The 20,360-nt window shown below is 42.5% G+C and overlaps 1 long non-coding RNA gene across 1 annotated transcript in view; it reads right to left on the reverse strand.

Annotated features, from left to right (window-relative positions):
* Positions 1-19,380, reverse strand: part of LOC137770362 (uncharacterized) — a 33,329-nt gene extending 13,949 nt beyond the window's left edge. Inside the window, exon 1 of the long non-coding RNA XR_011075165.1 lies at positions 19,221-19,380. This is a non-coding gene — a long non-coding RNA (uncharacterized lncRNA). The remainder of the gene's footprint in view (positions 1-19,220) is intronic.
* Between the last annotated feature and the right edge of the window lie 980 nt (positions 19,381-20,360).

The raw sequence follows: 20,360 nt of genomic DNA on the forward strand, positions 1-20,360 counted from the left end.
TGAAATACCGGCATACCTTGACGACATGACGGGTTCGGTTCCAGACCACTGCAATAAAGTGAATACTGCAGTAAAGTGAGTCACACGAATTTTTTTGTTTGTTTGTTCTCAGTGCATACAAAAGTTATGTTAACACTATATATACCTATATATCTATATCTATATATTCTTTTTCAGATTCTTTTCTCATATAGGTTGTTACAAAATACTGAGTAGAGTCCCCTGTGCTATATAGTAGGTCCTTGTTGATTATCTATTTTGTATATAGTAGTGTGTATATGTTACTCCCAAATTCCTAATTTATCCCTCCCCTCAACGTTTCCCCTTTGGTAACCATAAGTTTGTTTTCTGTATCTGTGAGTCTGTTTTCTGTTTTGTAAATAAGTTCATTTGTATCATTTTTTTAGATTCCACATATAAGTGATATCATATGATATTTGTCTTTGACTTCACTTAGTATGATAATCTCTAGGTCCATCCATGTTGCTGCAAATGGCATCGTTTCATTCTTTTTTATGGCTGATTAGTATTCCATTGTATATATGTACCACATCTTTATCCATATTCATCTGTTGATGGACATTTAGATTGCTTTCATGTCTTGGCTATTGTAAATATGCTGCAGTAAACACTAGGGTGCATGCATCTTTTCTAATTATGGTTTTCTCCAGATGTACGCACAGGAGTGGGATTGCTGGATCATATGGTAGCTCTATTTTTAGTTTTTTAAGGAAACTCCATACTGTTCCCCATAGTGGCTGTATCAATTTACATTCTCACCAACAGTGTAGGAGGGTTCTGTTTTCTCCACACCCTCTCCAGCATTTATTGTTTGTAGACTTTATGATGATGGCCATTCTGACTGGTGTGAGGTGATACCTCATTGTAGTTTTGATTTGTATTTTTCTAATTAGTGATGTTGAGCATCTTTTAATGTGCCTTTTGGTCTTCTGTGTGTCTTCTTTGGAGAAATGTCTATTTAGATTTTCTGCCCAGTTTTTGATTTTTGTGTGTGTGTGTTATTTTGCTATTGAGCTGTTTGTATATTTTGGAGATTAATCCCTGTCAGTTGCATTGTTTGCAAATATTTTCTCCCATTCTGTAGGTTGTCTTTTCATTTTTTGTATGGTTTCCTTTGCTGTACAAAAGCTTTTAAGTTTAATTAGGTCCCATTTATTTATTTTTGTTTTTATTTCCATTACCCTAGGAGATGGATCCAAAAAGGTATTACTGTGATTTATATCAGAGAGTCCTGCCTATGTTTTCCTCTAGGAATTTTATAGTATCTGGTCTTATATTTAGGTCCTTAATCCATCTTGAGTTTATTTTTGTGTATGGTGTTATAGAGTGTTCTAATTTCATTCTTTTACATGTAGCTGTCTGGTTATCCAAGCACCATTTATTGAAGAGAGTGTCTTTTCTCCATTGTATATTCTTGCCTCTTTTGTCGTAGATTAATTGACCGTAGGTGCATGGGTTTATTTCTGGACTTTCTATCCTGTTCCATTGATCTATATTTTTCTTTATGTGCCAGTGTCATACTATTTTGACTAATGTGGCTTTGTAGTATAGTCTGAAGCTAGGGAGCCTGATTCCTCTAGCTCCATTTTTCTTTCTCAACATCGCTTTGGCTATTCGGGGTCTTTTGTATCACCATACAAATTAAAAAAAAAATTTTCTGGCTCTGTGAAAAATGCCATTGGCAATTTGAGAGGGATTGCACTGAATCTGTAGATTTCCTTTTACTTATCCACAGTAATTAAAAATTCTTTCAAAGTTGGACTCAGTCCTCTCAAACTCTGCTGCTGCTTTATCAACTAAGTTTATGTACTATTCTAAATCATTTGTTGTTATTTCAACAATCTTCATAGCATCTTCATTAGGAGTAGATTCCATTTTAAGAAACCACCTTCTTTGCTCATCCGTAAGAAGTAACTCTTCATACATTAAAACTTTACCTTGGGATTGCAGCAATTCAGCCACATCTTCAGGCTCCACTTTTAATTCTAGTTCTCTTGCTTTTTCTACCACATCTGCAGTTACTTCCTCCACTGGAGTCTTGAACCCCTCAGAGTCGTCCATGAGAGTTGGAATCAACTTCTTCCAGATCCCTGTTAATGTTGATATTTTGACCTCTTCCCATGAATCACAGACGTTCTTAATTCACCATCTAGAATGGTGAATCCTTTCCAGAGGTTTTCAGTGTACTTTGTCCAGATCCATCAGAGAAATCACTATCTATGGCAGCTAGAACCTTATAAAATCTATTTCTTAAATAATAAGACTTGACAGTCAAGATGACTCCTTGATCCATGGTCTACAGTATGGATGTTGTATTAGCAGTCATGAAAACATTGCTAACCTTGTTGTCCATCTTGATCAGAGCTCTTGGGTGACAAGATGTCAGTAATAATTTGAAAGAAACCTTTTCTGAGCAGTTGATCTCAACAGTGGGCTTAAAATATTCAATAAACCATGTTTTCAACACATGTGCTGTCATCCAGCCTTCGTTGTTCCATTTATAGAGCACAGGTGGAGTAGATGTAGAATCTTTCTTAAGGGCTAGGATTTTTCAGAGTGGTCAATGAGCAGTGGCTTCAACTGAAAGTTGTCAGCTGCATTAGCCCCTAAAAAGGAGAGTCAGCCTGCCCTTTGAAGCTTCGAAGCCAGGCATTGACTTCTCCTCTCTAGCTATGAAAGTCCTAGATGGCATCTTCTTCCAATGCAAGGCTGTTTCATCAGCATTGAAAATCTGTTGCTTAGTGTAACCACCTTCATGAATTATCTTAGCTAGATATTCTGCATCACTTCCTGCAGCTTTTGCATCAGCACTTGGTGCTTCATGTGGCACTTTTATGTTATGGAGATGGCCTCTTTCCTTAAACCTCATGGGGCAACCTCTGCTAACTTCCTCACATCTTTCAGCCTTCATGGAATTGAAGAGAGTTAGGGCCTTTCTCTGGATTAGGCTTTGGCTTAAGGGAATGTTATGACTGGTTTGATCTTCTATCCAGACCATTAAAACGTCCTCCATATGAGCAACAAGGCTGTTTCACTTTCTTATGATTCATGTTTTCAGTGTAGTAGCACTTTTAATATTCTTCAAGAACTTTTCTTTGCACCTGCAACTTGGCTAACTCTTCGGCACCAAGAGGCCTAGCTTTCATCCTGTCTCGGCTTTCAATATGCCTTCCTCACTAAGCTTAATCATTTCTAGCTTTTGATTTAAAATTAGAGATGTACAACTCTTCCTTTCACTTGAACACTCAGAGCCCACTGTAGGGTTATTACTTCAGTATTGTTGTGTCTTAGGGAATGGGGAGACTTGAGGAGAGGGAGAGAAATGGTGGAATGGCTGGTAGGTGGAGCAGTGAGAACACAATTTATTGATTAAGTTTGCCATCTTATTTGGATGGGGTTTATGGCACCCCAAGTCAATTACAACGGTAATATCAAACATCACTGATCATAGATTATCATGACAAATATAATAATAATGAACATATTTGAAATGTTGCGAGAATTACCAAAATACGACAGAGACATGAACTGAGCAAATGTTGTTGGAAAGATGGTGCCCATAGACTTGCTCAACACAGAGTTGCCACAAACCTTTGGTTTGTAAAACACACAATATCCATGAAGCACAATAAAGCAGAGTTCAGTACAATGAGGTAAAGGGAGAAAATACTGTATCATTCATGTTGAACAACCCAGGCAGAAAGAAGCCATGAGAGAAACATTCTCCAAGGAGTAGCAGCTGCTGACCTGCATCGGCCCATTCTGGGATTCCTGACCTTGACTGTGACATCTGGGGTTGGCCCAGTCCAGCTATGCATACATAACACCTGGAGTGATATCTTTAATGTGGAACTTTTTGAAAATTAGCAAAAGAGGCGTTATGGTATGGTGAAGCCTTCAGCAAAGTGTGCTCCCGGACCACGCCCATCAGAATCATCTGGGGGATGCTTGAGATCCTGGACTCCACCACAGTCCCACTGAATCTGAAACGCTGGGGGTGTGGTCTGAGAGCCTGCAATTTTAACAAGATCCCCAGATACTCTGTACTGGCTTTTGAAAGTGTCTGCTCTTGTAGTTAGTTTCAATATCTCTGGGTTCAAATCCTGGTTCTGTCCCCTTTATGTGACCTAGAAGAGCTCTTTAAGCTCTCTGAGTCCAACTTTCCTTCTCCATGAATTAGGAATAACGATGGTACCCGCTTCCTAGGGTCCTCTTGAGAAATGAGATAGGCTTTGAAGCACTTACTGCAGTATCTGGTACCTATGAAACATTCATAAATTTGAAAAGCTATTCTTACCATTATTTTTTAAAGTTTTATAAAGGATGGCAGAATCTCCACTCTGATTAGAGAGCAACGTAGAATGTTTGTTTATTGGAATGAATACTAACTATATAGTAGATTCTGATATTAAATTATAGCACCTCTTTACTAAGGGGGTTAAAGCAATGGTCACTTCTCTAGCTTTGCCTGCATTTTTCTTGTCCCAGATTTTGCTAACATTCTTTTGGCTGCTCTGTTTGGTTCTCATTTCTCAAAGACAAGGGTATAGCCCTCTTTTGCTGGTTTTAAGGCCATTGCTCCTGAGTTTCTGCTTTTGAACCATTTCCAAGGGGAGTCTTCAGCAGATGATTTACAAAGAGGGCTTTGATGCTCTCCAGCTTGTCCTGCAAAACGCTGTCAGTTTCCCTTAGTTGTTAACCCTGGTGGCCTTTGAGAGCAAGGCCCTGCAGCTTGTCTCTCTCCAGTCACTCTCCTGTCCCAGCCTGCGGCCTCTCTTTGCTGTGCTCAGCTTTCTCTGCTGACCACAGCCTTTCTGGGATGGTTATGGGATCCCCATTTTCTGAGACTGGTGGGACAAATCACTTTTCTTGTGGCCATTTGAACAGCAAAGGGATTCCTCATTGCAAACAGGGAGACATTTTCTGGATAACACCAGTAAATATCATACATATTCCCTTCTTCCCATAGATTATTTTCTTAACTGTTTATATTTGTTGGTGTTTAGGGGTTGTTACTGGTGAAGAATCACTGATTCTGAAGGCTAGAAAGGTTCTTTTTTTTTTTTAATAAATTTATTTATTTATTTATTTATGGCTGTGTTGGGTCTTCGTTTCTGTGCGAGGGTTTTCTCCAGTTTTGGCGAGCGGGGGCCGCTCTTCATCGCGGTGCGCGGGCCTCTCACTGTCGCGGCCTCTCCCGTTGCGGAGCACAGGCTCCAGACGCGCAGGCTCAGTAGTTGTGGCTCACGGGCTTAGTTGCTCCGCAGCATGTGGGATCTTCCCAGACCAGGGCTCGAACCCGTGTCCCCTGCATTGGCAGGCAGATTCTTAACCACTGCGCCACCAGGGAAGCCCTAGAAAGGCTCTTGAGTCATAATTTATTTGTCTCTTTTCCAGAAAATATTTTAGGACAAAACCAAGTACAGTCTGGGTGACTTGAAAAGAATTGGCACTTATTTCTCACAGTTCTGGAGGCCGGGATGTTCCAGATCAGGGTACCAGCAGAAGACCTAGTGTCTGGTGAAAGCCCTCCACCTGGTTTGTAGATGACTGTTTTCTCATTCTCACCTGCCAGAGAGGGGGTTGGGGGGAAAACCTTTCTCTCCTCTTTTTACAAAGGCACTCGTCCCGTTATGATCTAATTACCTCCCAAATGCCCCTCCTCTAAATACCGTCACGTTGAGGATTTAGACTTCAACATATGAATTCTGGGGAGAAACAAACTTTCAGTCTATGGTATGTGCTGCAGCTACTGTGAGAGTTTATCAGAGACTTTCGTTGTATAGCTTGCAAAGCCAGGGCACTTCCAGTCTTGTAGTTTGGTTTGTGGTAAAAGAACAGGCACTCAAGGCTCGTGGTACAGATTGGAATGAAAGGGCAGAACATGCCTCAAGTCCTGGACTCACTCAGTTGAGGGGGCGCTGCAGGTCCTCATGGAGCCACAGCGAGGGGAGCAGGAGGGCAACAGATGTCCTTGGCCAGAGATGCCAGGAGGCAAACAGGCTCTGAGAGAGCGGGAGGGAGTGCCTTCACTTTTGCCAGAGGATGGAGCTTCTAAGTCCCACATAAGGCAGCTGTGCGCACGGAGAGACTCAGACCCAACAGAGATTGGTAGATCGCAGTTCCAAGCCAGGTACTGCTTTTGGCACTTTTTCTTCCATCGCCTTGAGCTTCTCCAGGTTGTACCAGTCAGTAAGCCCCCTCCTCTGCATAACTGAGCATCCTGGGAACCAGAATAATCCCAAAGTTCCTTGAGGAATTTAGGATTGGAGCTGGGAGAGCTGGAAGGTCTGAAGGAGATTCCATGAGGCTGAGGCCTCTGTATTCCCTGGGAACTCTGTGCCACTTGGGACAGGGTGCCAGCGTGGCAGAGTGGTAAGAACATTTGAATTTGGGGTTCAAAAAATCTGGAATCAATTCCAGGCTCCTCCGTGCATTTAGGAAGTACACAGTGCCCACAACTAGCGTTTATTAAATGTCTGTGTCAGTCACTGATCAGGTATTCACACCTGCAAGTATTAACTTACTAGTATTTTTAAATATTTAAAAGTATGCTATGAGGTTGATATTATTAACTTCATTTCACAGATGAAAACGTTAGGCACAGAGGGGTTAAGTAACTTGCCTAAGGTCACACAGCAAAGACTGGAACCCAGGGAATGTGCCTTCAGCACCTTTGCTCTTAACCAGTAAGCTCGCCTATTTCTGTTTCATTATCTGTAAAGTGAGGTTAACGATAGCTTCTTTAGTGTTGTGAAGATGAAATTTTCAATGAGATGGCAACAGATGAAGCACCCTTCTTTGCCTGGGTCACCAAGTTAGCAGTGCTCAACCGCCAACAGCTGCAATTCCTCTCTTCCTTTTTCATGTTATGCAGGACCACTCCCCATTCTGGACAAAGCTGGAGCCTCTCATCTCACATATGTCCAGTCCTCCTTTCCTTCCCTGGGCTGCCTGCTGCCCTTCTGTTTGCACTTGGAGCTGCAGCATCCCTCTCCTCATTTCTGTACTCGTCCATAACTCCGTACGGTTCTGAGAATGAGGCTTATTTTACACAACATCCTTTCAAGCAGTCTGCTTCCTGGCCACGTCTCTAAGGCACCTTAATCTCCTGCATAATGCTTCTCGATATCACACTGTAGGGTGGATTACTGCTGGGAAGGGCACCTCTCTTTGTGTGGCTTCTTGCTGATTTCTCTTTCAGGGACCATCCCATTCCTGACCTTTTTCTGGTGCCCCTTTCCCACTTCTCGTGGCCTACCTGAAGTCTACCTTACTTTTGCCACCGCTCTAGCTGTACCCCAGCAGCCCCTGCAGTATCTGAGACTCCTTTAGAGAAGGCTCCCTAGCTCCCAACGTCCGTAGCCAGGGTGTCTCTGTCACTGTCCTGGAGATGGCCCTTCCTGGTTAATTTCCACTGGCAACCAACTGCATTACCTGTGGTCCTGTGCCTTCTGGCTTCCAGATGGGCTCGGTCAGTGGGAGGCTCCGGTAACAGGTGGAGAGTGGAGCGCTAGCTGCCGCCCTCCCTCTGTGGCAGGCCCTGCATCTCAAGGGGCTCCAGTGACATTATCTCCTCCTCTTCAGCCCCTGAGGTGCCAATGCCTGCTGGTCTCTGCGTGTCTCCCCACCCTTATTTGTTCCTTCAACCTTGCCCTCACCCTTATATGTAGTCCCTCATGAATATCTCTTCATTTCAGTGACATGGGATAAATTCTGTGCCTGTTTGGGACCCTACAGACATGGCGTGACTCGAACCAGGCCACTGGGCGGTCTCTTTTATCATCCTCACCTATACAAGCATAATTCTTACTCTACTGAGTGAAAAGATGAAATTTACAAGAATAACACACTGTCTGCAAGTTGTTGGCTGTCTCTTTACTCTTAGAAACAAAGATGATTCTTTATCAGGGCCTGATGGAGAGCACAATTCAGTAGAGAAAGTTCTGGTCAGTAGGGAGCGTTGCTTTGGATGACAAGCTTTTTTTCCTCTTTTTTTCTTTTGTTATTAAAAAAAATATTCTGACCATGTGACTTCGGGCAAATCATAAATCTCTTAATCTCAATTTTCTTGTTGAAAATTATGAAGCCACTGAGTTTATGATGTCTACAGCTGCCTTTAGCTCTAGAAAGGTAAGTAGCAGGAGAAAGGCTGCTCCCTGGAATGTTGAGAGTTGGCTGGGGATCTTGCCTTTCCTCTCTGAGCAACAGGTAGAGGCTGCCTGATGCATTTCCCCATCTCCCCCTGATTTCAACCTCTGGTGTTTCTACTTCATCTTTGAGCACCCCTGACTCGGATCTGATTTCTTTGCTGCACTTGTTTCCCCCTGGTTGATGAACCCAGTCGGGACACTGGGCTGTGCACGGGCTTCCCCCTCTGGGGAACGAAGGACCAGTACCCTTTACTGAGACACCCACACAGCAGCAATTGGGGTCTTGCTGGGAGGACTGACCTCTTTCAGGAATTGACTTCAGGGATAAATTCATGGTGCCCTTAGAAGAGAATAAAGGAGAAGGTTGTAGATTAAAAGCCCAAACTGCATTTCTCTTGGCTTTCCTTGTTCCAGTATGGATTTGGAGAAGGAAGGAAGGAAGGAAAGAAGGAGAGGAGGGAGGGAGGGAAAAAGGAGGGAGGGAGGAAGGAAGGAAGGGGAATTATAGAGTGATTTCTCTGTGTCAAGCAGTGTGCTAAGAAACTAACATGTAAATCCTTTATAGCATATAAATCTCATCTAATCCTTGCAGGCACAGATGGTGAAACTGAGGCTAAGAGGAATATGGTACATTGCAAAAGGACACATGCGTTGATAAATATCTCACTTGTGTCCGTGCCAAAGGAGTAGGCCTACCTTTTTCAGTTTGATTGAATCATAAAGTTATTTCTCATCTTCCCAGGCTTTGCATGCAAACTGGTCCTTACTTCCCCACAAAGTTTAAGATAGATGGGGTATTTCATTTATGCTTGTCTTTGGGCCTGCTTTGGTTCAAGTTTGCTTCCTCTTTTCTATTCTAAATTCTATTTCTGGTCTTTTGCCAACTGGAAGATCACTCAGGTATCTGCTAGTTTTACTTCCCTGCTTACTGGCTGTCTTTGTGCTTTTTCGGAAATTGCTATACTAAGGCAGAGACAAGGAATGAGAGAAAGAATAGGAAGGGTTTCCCAGCAACACAAGGTTACATGGAAATGCCTCTTTGTGGCGGGAACCCAGAGGAGAAATGTCTCTGCTCTATGGGTCATGGCCAAAGCCACTCTGCCAGTAACCCAACACCTTTCCCACCTCCGGTGGGCAGACCATGTTAGCTTTTTACTCGAGATAACATCGCTCACCTTGACAAAGTCAAATCTCTTATTTCCATTTTCTCTCAGCCCTCACATTCTTGTCGGCACTCATAATATCATTGCTAGCTCCTTCACCTAGTGGTTGTTAAAATACTTTCTAACTGCTTTAAAAAAAAAAAAAAAAAAAAAAATACTTTCTAACTGCTTTAATTTGAACAGTTGAACCAAACATTTGTAACCACTCCTCAGGGGAATTATGGGCCATTTGTAATAGAAGAAACAATGTGTTTTTCTATCTCCGGTGCTAAAATGCAATCATCTCTCGCTGAGCTGGGTGACAACTGTGCACTGGAAGAGTTTGACTTCAGTATATACCAGGGGCAGGAATAACTCAAGTATGTTTACAAAATACCCTGTGGGTTATTTACCTTCAAATGGTCTCATCTAAAGATAATTACAGTAAACTCACACTTCCTGTATCTTGTGATGAAAACTGTTGATATTTTCATGCAGAGCATGTTTGAAACAGTTGGCCTCAACAGGCTTTTCAAGTTCTTGTTTGTTTATATCTATTTTTCTGTTCCAAGAGGGACAGGAGAAAGAATGAAACTCACCTTCCCTCATTTGTCAAATTGAGAGAGGAACATGAAGAAATCACCAGAATAAGAGTCAGGCCATATGTGTATTTTCTGTTCACTTGTTTGTTTTTGTCTCTTCCCTCTCACCTCCCCCCACCCCAGTTCTGCCAGTTACCAGCTCGTGTGTCCTTTGGTGAGTTGCTTAAGCTCTCTGAACTTAGTTTTGTGATGGTTGTACGATCTCATTTTGTAAACAACTATACTTCAATAAAATTTTAAATATATATATATATGACAGAAAAAAAAAGGAACGATGCTCTCAACTGGAGGTCCATTTTGTCCCCCGGGGACGTTTGGCAGCGTCTGGGGGTATTTTCGGTTGTCACAACTGGTTGTGTGGGGGTGCTGCTAGCGCGTCTAGTGGGTAGAGCCCAGGGATGCTGATAAACATCCTATTGATACAATGCACAGGATGGCCCCACAGCAAGGACTGTCCAGTACCAAATGTCCGCAGTGCCGAGGTTGGGAATCTCTGCTTTAGAGGCTGTGGTGGGGAGAAATGTTAGCGTTAAGTGCTTTTTTTGTAAAATGTTTAGAACACATATAAAGTCTTACTAGAGCTTCTTCCAGACGTGGGTGCTAATCCTGACCCTGGTTAGTATCCAACATGCCCTAAGCAGCATTGAAATTCAGGGATTCCATTTCTTTACTATTAAAATGCATGGGGCTTCATGATCTCCAAGATCCTTTCTGTCTCTGAGAATCTACATGGCAAAAGGATTATATGGTACATGGGCCCAAAGTTGACAAAATCGATAGTTGCTAATTTCAGCATTTTTTAGCCCTCATGCAGATCACTGACCTGAATCTTTTCTCTCCAGATAAACCTGAGATTTGCTAAGAGGTAGGAGACAAAGAAGTCTCAACTTTGTTCCTCTAATAGGCAGAGAAGATTTATCTGTGACCATGTTCCCTTTCGTACCACGTAGAATAATGTCAATGTTGAGCGCTTACCTGGTGCCAGGCACTTGAATACCTACTGTGTGCCAGGCCCTACCCTTGTGCTCTAGCTACAAGGTCTCATTTCATCATGACAGCGTGCCTGAACTGTGGGTATTATTGCTCCAATTTCACAAATGAGAAAAATGAGGCTCAGAGAGGCTAAGTAACTTGTCTGAAGTCACACAGCTAATGAGTCATCAAATTGATAAAAAATACAAAACTTGAGTGTTTTCCATTTCTCTATAGTTGTACTCAAGGTGCTCATTTAAATGAAATTGCAATGGAGGATTAAAGAACAGTAAAAAGAGTACCAAGAAAACAGATGAAAGCCCTACCATTTTGTAAAGTTTCACGTTCTGCAGGCAGATACGTACACTGGAAAAGAGACTCTTGCAGTAAATGTTGCCATCAGCCAAAGCTGTCAGAGGGCAGTGAAAGCTCAGATAAGTGGCTCTCTCTGCTTTCTTTCAAGTAATAAATAAAATAGCTGCTGTGGATAGGGTTAGGGCAGAGCTCCAGGTACTACTAGTGATAGCATTATTGATAATAATTGAGAAAACAATGGTAACACTAAAGAACTGTTGGTTTTTTTCAAGGTTTTGCCAATTATTTTATTCTTTTAATCCATGACTTCATTATATTCTTATTTATTTATTCTTTTTTAAATTGAAGTATAGATGTTCTACAATATTATTTAAGTTAGAGGTATACAATATAGTGAGTCACAATTTTTAAAGTTTATACTCCACTTATAGTTAGTATAAAATATTGGCTGTATTCCCCATGTTGTACAATGTATCTTGTTGCTTATTTATTTTATGCCTAAGGGTTTGTAACTTTTAATCCCTACTCCTATCTTGTCCCTCTCCTCTTCCCTCTCCCCACTGGTAACCACTACCTCTCTATATCTGTGAATCTGCTTCTTTTTTCTTGTATTTTTTAGATTCCACATATAAATGATACTATATAGTATTTGTCTTCCTCTGTATGACTTATTTCACTTAGCGTAATGCCCTCCAAGTCCATCCATGTTGCTACAAATGGCAAAATTTCACCTTTTTTGTGGCTGAGTAGTATTCCATTGCGTATATGTGCTCCATCTTCTTTATCCATTTTCCTGTTGGTGGACACTTAGGTTGCTTCTGTATCTTGGTAATTGTAAATAATGCTGCTGTTGGCTTCATTATGTTCTACTGAATAACAGTGATGAACACTGCCTGTAGGTCTCTGGATTCTGTCTTTAAACATGGCAGATAAGAATACGGATTTCAGATGATGATTGAATGGGGTTTGGGATATATAGGAATGGCTTATTCTCCTTTGAGGACAGCAGCTCTTCTTCTCCATCAGTGGCTGCCCCTGGGGACCTTTGAGAAGTTCTAATGCCCAGGCTATACCCAGGCCAATTAAATCAGTTTCTGGGAGGGACCCCGTTAGTAATTCTTACCACTCCCCTGTGATCCCAGCAGGTAGTCAAGTCTGAGAGCCAGCGCTCTGTATTAGTGGCCTTTAAACTCCTGTGTGTATCAGAATAACCCGGAGAACTTGATAAAAACACAGGGGCCCACCCCTCCTCTTTCAGTGAGCTGGGGCCCTCCAGGTTCTTTGTAAACTCCTAGGTGACTCGAGTAAATACCATAGTTGAGAATCACCACTTATTTCACTCCTTTTTAGAGTTTATTTTTAAAATGAGAAAGTGACCTTGTTCCAAGATGAGCAATTGCCTAGGTTAAAATCTGTATGCACATGGGTGTGTTGTGGGTCCACAAGACTCTTATTGGGCTGTGAGCCAGCCATCAATCTACTCTCCATATCTTTTAGATGCCATCCTTGGCTTCTTCAGTCCTTTCTTTCTAGATCCTTCCTGACCATGGCCCCTAGTCCAATTTGGAAGCATCTCTCTGTTCTAGTTTGAAAATACAGTAAGTTTGTTGTTTATAAATACAGTTTATCCATGATACCTATTGATACTTGGTTCATAGGCGATACGACAGTTGCTTAGTTAAGAACTTAAAGTAAGACCACTGCCTATAGACATTTGTATTGGTCGGGGTTCTCCACAGAAACAAAGCCAATAAGATGGAGATATATATATGGCATAAAATCACAGTTAATATATATTAAATATATATATGTATTTGTTATGAGGAATTGGCTGGTGTGATTATGGAGGCTGAGATCTGTTGTCTGCAAGCGGGAGACCCAGGAAATCCAGTGATGTAATTCAGTCTGAGGGCAGGAGAAGGTGAGATGTCCCAGCTCGACAGTGAGGCAGCAAAAAAGTGGCAGATTCCTCCTTCCTCTACTTTTTTGTTCTATTCACTCCTCAATGGATTGGATGATGCCCACCCACCCTGGGGAGGGCAATCTACTGAGTCCACCAATTGAAATGCCAGTTTCATCTGGAAACACCTTCACAGACACACCCAGAAATAATCTTTAATCAGGGTACCCCATGTCCAGTCAAGTTGACAAATTAACCATCACAACACCTTACATCTAATTTTACTTCTGGTTGTTCCCACAGCATTTAATGCCTTCTGACCTGCTAATACCTCTAAAAGAGCCTCTGTTTTTGTTGCAAAAATTCCCACATTTTAGAAACACCTCCGCAACCTCCCAGGATTTGTATAGTAATGCACCTCATAGGGCTCTCCGAGAATAAAGATCTGAATCCCTGAAGCTCAGGTTAAGTATATTATGGCCATAATTTAGTCCATAGCAGGTTGGCTGCCCGTTCATAAACTTCTGGGTTGCTGGGAGAGGGGACTTTACTAGGCTCATTCCACACCATGTTTGGATCTTCTAAAATAGGGGTCCCCAACCCCTGGGCCGCACAGCAGGAGGTGGGCAGCAGGCGAGCAAGTGAAGCTTCATCTGCTGCTCCCCATTGCTCACGTTACCACCTGAACCATACCCCCTTCCCCCCGTCCGTGGAAGAATTTTCTTCCATGAAACCAGTCCCTGGTGCCAAAAAAGTTGGGGACAGCTGTTTAAACCCATAATTCAGAATTTGCCTTTCCTCTGCTGAGAGCCCTGAACTGGTTTTCTGCCTCTCATAGGGTGAAAGCCAACTTTTCTTACATAGTTTGCAAGGCCCTTCAACATCTGGCCCTTACAGTTCTTCCCCTGATTCACTGTGTTTCAGCCACCCTGGCTTCCTTCCTGCTTTTTTGAACACACAGCCGTAATTCCACCTCAGGGCCTTTGTACTGATTCCTCTCTTTGCCTGGAGCACTTTTCTTCCAGATACCCACATATCTTTTCCTCCTTTAAGTGTTTGCTCAAATATTACCTTTACACCTAGACCTAACCTGAGAACCCTATTTAAAATTACTACCTACCTCTCTGGTTGGCACTGATCACCCCACTTACCCTGCTTCATTTTCCTCCATAACACCAGAGTCTAGTAAACACATATTTACTTGTTCATTTTCTTTATTGCCTGTCTACCCCCTGTAGCATAATAAGCTCCATTGCGGGGGGGGGGGGGGCAGGAATTTTTGTCTGTTTGGTTCAAGGTTGTTTCCCCAAGGTCTAGATTCTAGATAGGGCATGGCACATGATAGGTATTAATAAATATCTGTTGACTGAAATGCTAATAATACATAAATTTTCTTGCTGAGACAGAAAGAGGAGGCCCTGGAGCTGTGGTAGCCCTGGAATTGCCCTGATAAATGGTCTTCACTCCCAGTTAAATGCTTTCTGTCTGGTTGTGCTACATTTTGAAATAACTGAAATAAGCCTCAGGTACAGAATCAACCTTACTGAAGTGTTTATTCTGGATGTTTCAATCCCCCAAATGAACTGCATGTTCCCAAACATCTCCCCACTGACCTGCCAAATGCCCCAAATAGTCATTCAAGCAGATTTGTCCAAAGGAAACTATCTTGCTGAGAAAACCAATAGTGAAAATAATGATAGACATTTGTTCTCTGTTCGCCACTTGCCAAATACTGGACTCTGCACTAATATGTATTAGCTCATTTCATTTTTCTCATAACCTTATATGAGCAGGGACTATTATTATACCCATGGTTTGGTTGAGGGACTGAGTTTGAGTGTGTGGAGGCAGACTGGGGCTTGTTTGGGAGAAAAGCATCCAGGGGAAGGAATGGTAGGTTGAAGGTTTAGAGGGAAGGGAGGCTGCGGTGTATTGGAGGTCCTAGAAGGCATCCAAATGGTGGGAGTGGTGAGTGCACGTTGAGTGCACTCAAGCTGAAGATGGGGGACTCGAGGTTGTCAATACTTTAGGTCCATCACCTTAGAAATTCTTATACATATACTTTGGTTACTATTGATATTTCACCAATCTTTAGATTCTGAAGTGCATGAAATTCTTGTTATCATTATAGTTGTTCCACCACGTTAGGGACTTGGTCAGTTGTTTTCACCTAAAGTGCTAGTGTTTTTCTGGGCACCTCTAACAGCAGGGAGATGCAGCCTTTCTTGATTTAAAACAATGTGCTCACCCTCCCCCTACGCTCATAACTTTGTTTTTGCTGATTATCAGAGACCTTTATTCTATAAACCAAAGTTATATAATTCGTGGTTACTATTCTGCTTGATTCTGCTCCCAAGTCTTAAAATGCAACCTGGTGTCACAGAAGTTTACATAATAACCTACTTATTAGGATTATTACATCACTCTAAGATCAAGCAGGAAAACTAAAGGGGATGGTTTTTACTTGATTGCAAATGTCTAAAACAGGGATGAGTTGGAAAAAAAAAACTCCACGAAACCTAAGTCAGTTAAAAAATACATACCATTTATGTAAATAAAGTCTTTCTAGATTTTTGTTTACTTATAGCAAAGGTGTTTTTGCTGTATGAGATGTATTGATAATTAAGTTTACATATATTTTATTGTTATAAGTTAGCAATTTGTTTAGAAAAATAGGACAAAATCTAAAATAGCACAGGACAGATACAAAAAGTTTACAAAATTGCAACCATATTGCAAGCTGAAAACATAATTCGTTGTTATACTCCAGAAGATATTATCAGGCTTCACAAAATTAACATGATGGCAGAATTTTTATGTAAACTATTAGGACGTCAGTTCTCCAGATTCACTTATTCATTCATTTAACAAATACTGAATGTCAGTCATGTGCCAGGCGATGTTATAGACACTGGAGATACAACAGTGAGCAAAACAGATTTTGCTGATGTGGAGTTTACATTGTAGTGCAGAGAAGCAGGCAATAAACAAACCAGTAAATATAAATACAGATGAAGTGTCAGATGGCAATCATTTCTAAGAAAATGGCTGATGACAGAGTGATGTGGGTTGAGGTGGTTGTGGCTGTGAAAGGTATATCTCAAAGGGCAAAAATCAGATGACACCAAGCGGCTAATCACACAGCTGGCAGAGTACCCTGTAGTGTCTGGTAGCTCATTACAAGTCTTGTGACTTCTGTTCTATTTTTATCTCAAACTCAATGAGTGACCCTTGGCTATATGATATTTTCTGAGCTCCAATTTATTCATCTGTAAAAGGAGAGGGCGGTACGACTGGGTCTTTGAGACCCTCCCTGGATGTAATTTCTGACTCCATCTGAAGTGGAATGAATGCTTAGCTGAGATGGGCACAGTGCTCAGAACCCTGTGTCTGTAGTTGAGAAGGCTGGTGGGAGGGGAGACTAAAATAGAACATGATAGTCATTTGGGCGGTTCATCAATACAGTATTCTTGTTCTCTTTCCTTAGGCTGAATAATGGCGCCCCAAAGGCACCAAGTCTGAATCCCTGGGACCTGTAAATGTTACCTTATTTGGAGAAAGGGTCTTTGCAGATGTGATTAAAAGAGGGACCTTGAAATGGGTAGATTATCCTGGTGGGCCTAGATGCAATCACATGTATGCTTATAAGCGGGGCAGAGGGAGATTGGACACACACAGAGAAGGTCGTATGAAAACACAGCAGAGAGAGATTCGAAGATGCTGGCTTTGAGGATTGAAGTGACGTGGACACAAGCTAACGAATGCTGGCAGCCACCAGGAGTTGGAAGAGGCAGGAAAGAATTCTCTAGAGCCCCCCAAAGGGAACATGGCCCTGCCAACACATTGGTTTCAGCCTAGTGATATGGATTTTGAGCTTCTGGCCTCTAGAACCGTAAGAGAATAAATCTGTGTTGCTTTAAGACATCAGGCTTGTGGTAGTTGTGGTCATTGTTACAGCAGCCCCAGGAAACTAGTACAGTAAGATTTCATTTCCCTTCCCTGTCCACTTGAACTTAGATGCAGCCATGTGGCTGCTCCAGCTGATGACACACGAGTGGAGGTGATGTGTCTTTAAGGGCCAGTGTGCACTTTACCACGCGCTCTTTTCTGTTTGGTGAAGAGCAAACAGGTTTGGAGACGGTCTGGGTCTCAGAGTGACCATGTTGAACACAGCTCCCCGGTTGACGCATAAAGGACATAAGAGTAATTGCAAAATTAACGTTTGTTGTTGAAAGCTCCTGAGCCTCGGGGGTTGTTCTGCTAGCCTCTCCTGACTGGTGGCAAGGAGACTGTTTGGATGCTATGAAACATTGCTGGTAACACTCTCTTTGTTGTACTTTCTGCTATTCAGTGGTCCTCTGAACCCCTTCTACAAGCATCCCACCAAGGCCAGGACAGTCTCAGACCATGTCCTCCAGATCACTATTGTCCCATGTGAAGCTGATGTGTATTTCAAGGTTCTGTGGTTGAATAAGACGAGAAATGCTGGGCTATGCAAGAGGAAACAGTTTCCTTTGCTGCAAGACTTCTCAGTGACTTCCACAGGCTAAGGTGCAGTGTGCCCCTCTAGGATGAGGGTTGGTTTTGCTGTGGATGGAAATTTGTGCACGCTCCCCCCCCCCCACCAAAGTTCAGATGTTGAAACCCTAATTCCCAGTGTGATGGCATTTGGAGGTGGGGTCTTTTGGAGGTAACTAGGTCATTAGGGTGAAATCCTTAAGCTGAGATTAGTACCCTTATTAGAAGAAAAGAGAGCTTGCTTCCTCTCGCTCTCTCTCTGAGGGCATAACAAGAAGAAATCCATCTATAAGCCAGGAAAAGTGTTCTTACCAGTACCCCAACCATCCTGGCACTCTGATCCCAGACTTCCAGCCTCCAGAAATGTGAGAAATAAATTTCTGTTGCATAAGCCACGCAGGATATGGTATTTTTGTTATAGCAGCACAGCTAAGACAGGTATAACCTGTTTTAAAACGCTTTTTGTAAGTATGTGGCACATCTGAGGTGAATCGGGCTATGACACTTCCCATGTCTGTCATTCACACAGCACACCCCTCACCCAGTAACCCAGAGGCAACACAGGGTAGGAGAGTTTTACAACAGCTTCCTGTTCAGTAGGTAATGGTCTCTATTAAGTCATTAGAGAAGCAGTTTACTACTTCATCTGACAAGTGAGGGAGGCAGGCTTTAGACACGATGATGGGGACATTCACCTGACTGATCCTTATTCCCTTTATTCCCTGCATGCACCCCCTTGTGCCTCCTTAAAAGGCTGATTGAAGGATGCAGCCAAGGACTTGAGGTTGTGAGACCTCCTCTCAGCTCTTACTTGTTTGATTTTGGATAGATTCCACCTCTCAATTCTCCAAGATATTTTTCCATCTCTTCAGTGTTTGAGATCCCAACCTAGAGCTCTTGGATCTCACAGGCACTAAGAAACAGGTCCCTGCTTTTTATTAGCTATAGTACTTGGAAAGACTTAAAATGTTCTTTTAACATCCAAGACCACATTAATCTTTATGAGAAGAGTAAAGGTTGCCAAAATGAAGAATCAGTATGAGACTTTAAATGACCTGACTAGTAAAAAAATAAAAAAGTAAGTAACAATAAAAAGTGACTTGGGAGGATTGGTTCAAGATGGCAGAGCAGAAGGACGTGTGCTCACTCCCTCTTGCGAGAGCACTGGAATCACAACTAACTGCTGCACAATCATCAACAGGAAGAGACTGGAACTCACCAGAAAAGATACCCCACATCCAAAGACAAAGGAGAAGCCGCAGTGAGATGGTAGGAGGGGTGCAATCACAATAAAGTCAAATCCCATAACCACTGGGTGTGTGACTCACAAACTAGAGAACAATTATACCACAGAAGTCCACCCACTGGACAGAAGGTTCTGAACCCCACGTCAGGCTTCCCAACCTGGGGGTCCGGCAACAGGAGGAGGAACTCCCAGAGAAACAGACTCTGAAGACTAGCAAGATTTGATTGTACGATTTTGACAGGACTGGGGGAAACTGAGACTCCACTCTCGGAGGGCACACACAAAGTAGTGTGCGCATCGGGACCTAGGGGTAAGGAGCAGTGACCCCATAGGAGACTGAACCAGACCTACCTGCTAGTGCTGGAGGGTCTCCTACAGAGGCAGGGGGTGGCTGTGTCTCACGGTGAGGACAAGGACACTGGCAGCAGAAGTTCTGGGAAGTACTCCTTGGCATGAGCCCTCCTGGAGTCCACCATTAGCCCCACCAAAGAGCCTGTAGCCTCCAGTGCTGGGTCGCCTCAGGCCAAACAACCAACAGGGAGGGAACCCAGCCCCACCCATCAGGCAGACAAGCAGATTAAAGTTTTACTGAGCTCTGCCCACCAGAGCAACACCCAGCTCTACTCACTACCAGTCCCTCCCATCAGGAAGCTTGCTTAAGCATCTTGGATAGCCTCATCCACCAGAGGGCAGACAGCAGAAGCAAAAAGAAATAAAATCCTGCAGGCTGTGGAACGATAACCACATTCACAGAAAGACAGACAAAATGAAAAGGCAGAGGGCTATGTACTAGATGAAAGAATAAGATAAAACCCCAGAAAAACAATTAAATGAAGTGGAGATAGGCAACCTTCCAGAAAAAGAATTCAGAATAATGATAGTGAAGATGATCCAGGACCTCGGAAAAAGAATGGAGGCAAAGATCGAGAAGATGCAAGAAATGTTTAACAAAGACATAGAAGAATTAAAGAAAAAACACCAAAAAGAATTAAAGAACAAACAAACAGAGATGAACAATACAATAACTGAAAAGAAAAATACACTAGAAGGAATCAATAACAGAATAACTGAGGCAGAAGAACGGATAAGTGACCTGGAAGACAGAATGGTGGAATTCACTGCTGCGGAACGGAATAAAGAAAAAAGAATGAAAAGAAATGAGGACAGCCTAAGAGACCTCTGGGACAACACTAAATGCACCAACATTTGCATTATATAGGGGTCCCAGAAGGGGAGGAGAGAGAGAAAGGACCGAGAAAATAATTGAAGAGATAATAGCTGACAACTTCCCTAACATGGGAAAGAAAATAGCCACCCAAGTCCAGGAAGTGCAGAGAGTCCCAGGCAGGGTAAACCCAAGGAGAAACACACAGAGACACATAGTAGTCAAATTGACAAAAATTTAAAGACAAAGCAAAATTATTAAAAGCAACAAAGGAAAAATGACAACATACAAGGGAACTCCCGTGAGGTTAACAGCTGATTTATCAG

This window comes from Eschrichtius robustus, chromosome 10 (assembly GCF_028021215.1).
Source record: "Eschrichtius robustus isolate mEscRob2 chromosome 10, mEscRob2.pri, whole genome shotgun sequence".
In the NCBI taxonomy this organism is placed as follows: domain Eukaryota; kingdom Metazoa; phylum Chordata; class Mammalia; order Artiodactyla; family Eschrichtiidae; genus Eschrichtius; species Eschrichtius robustus.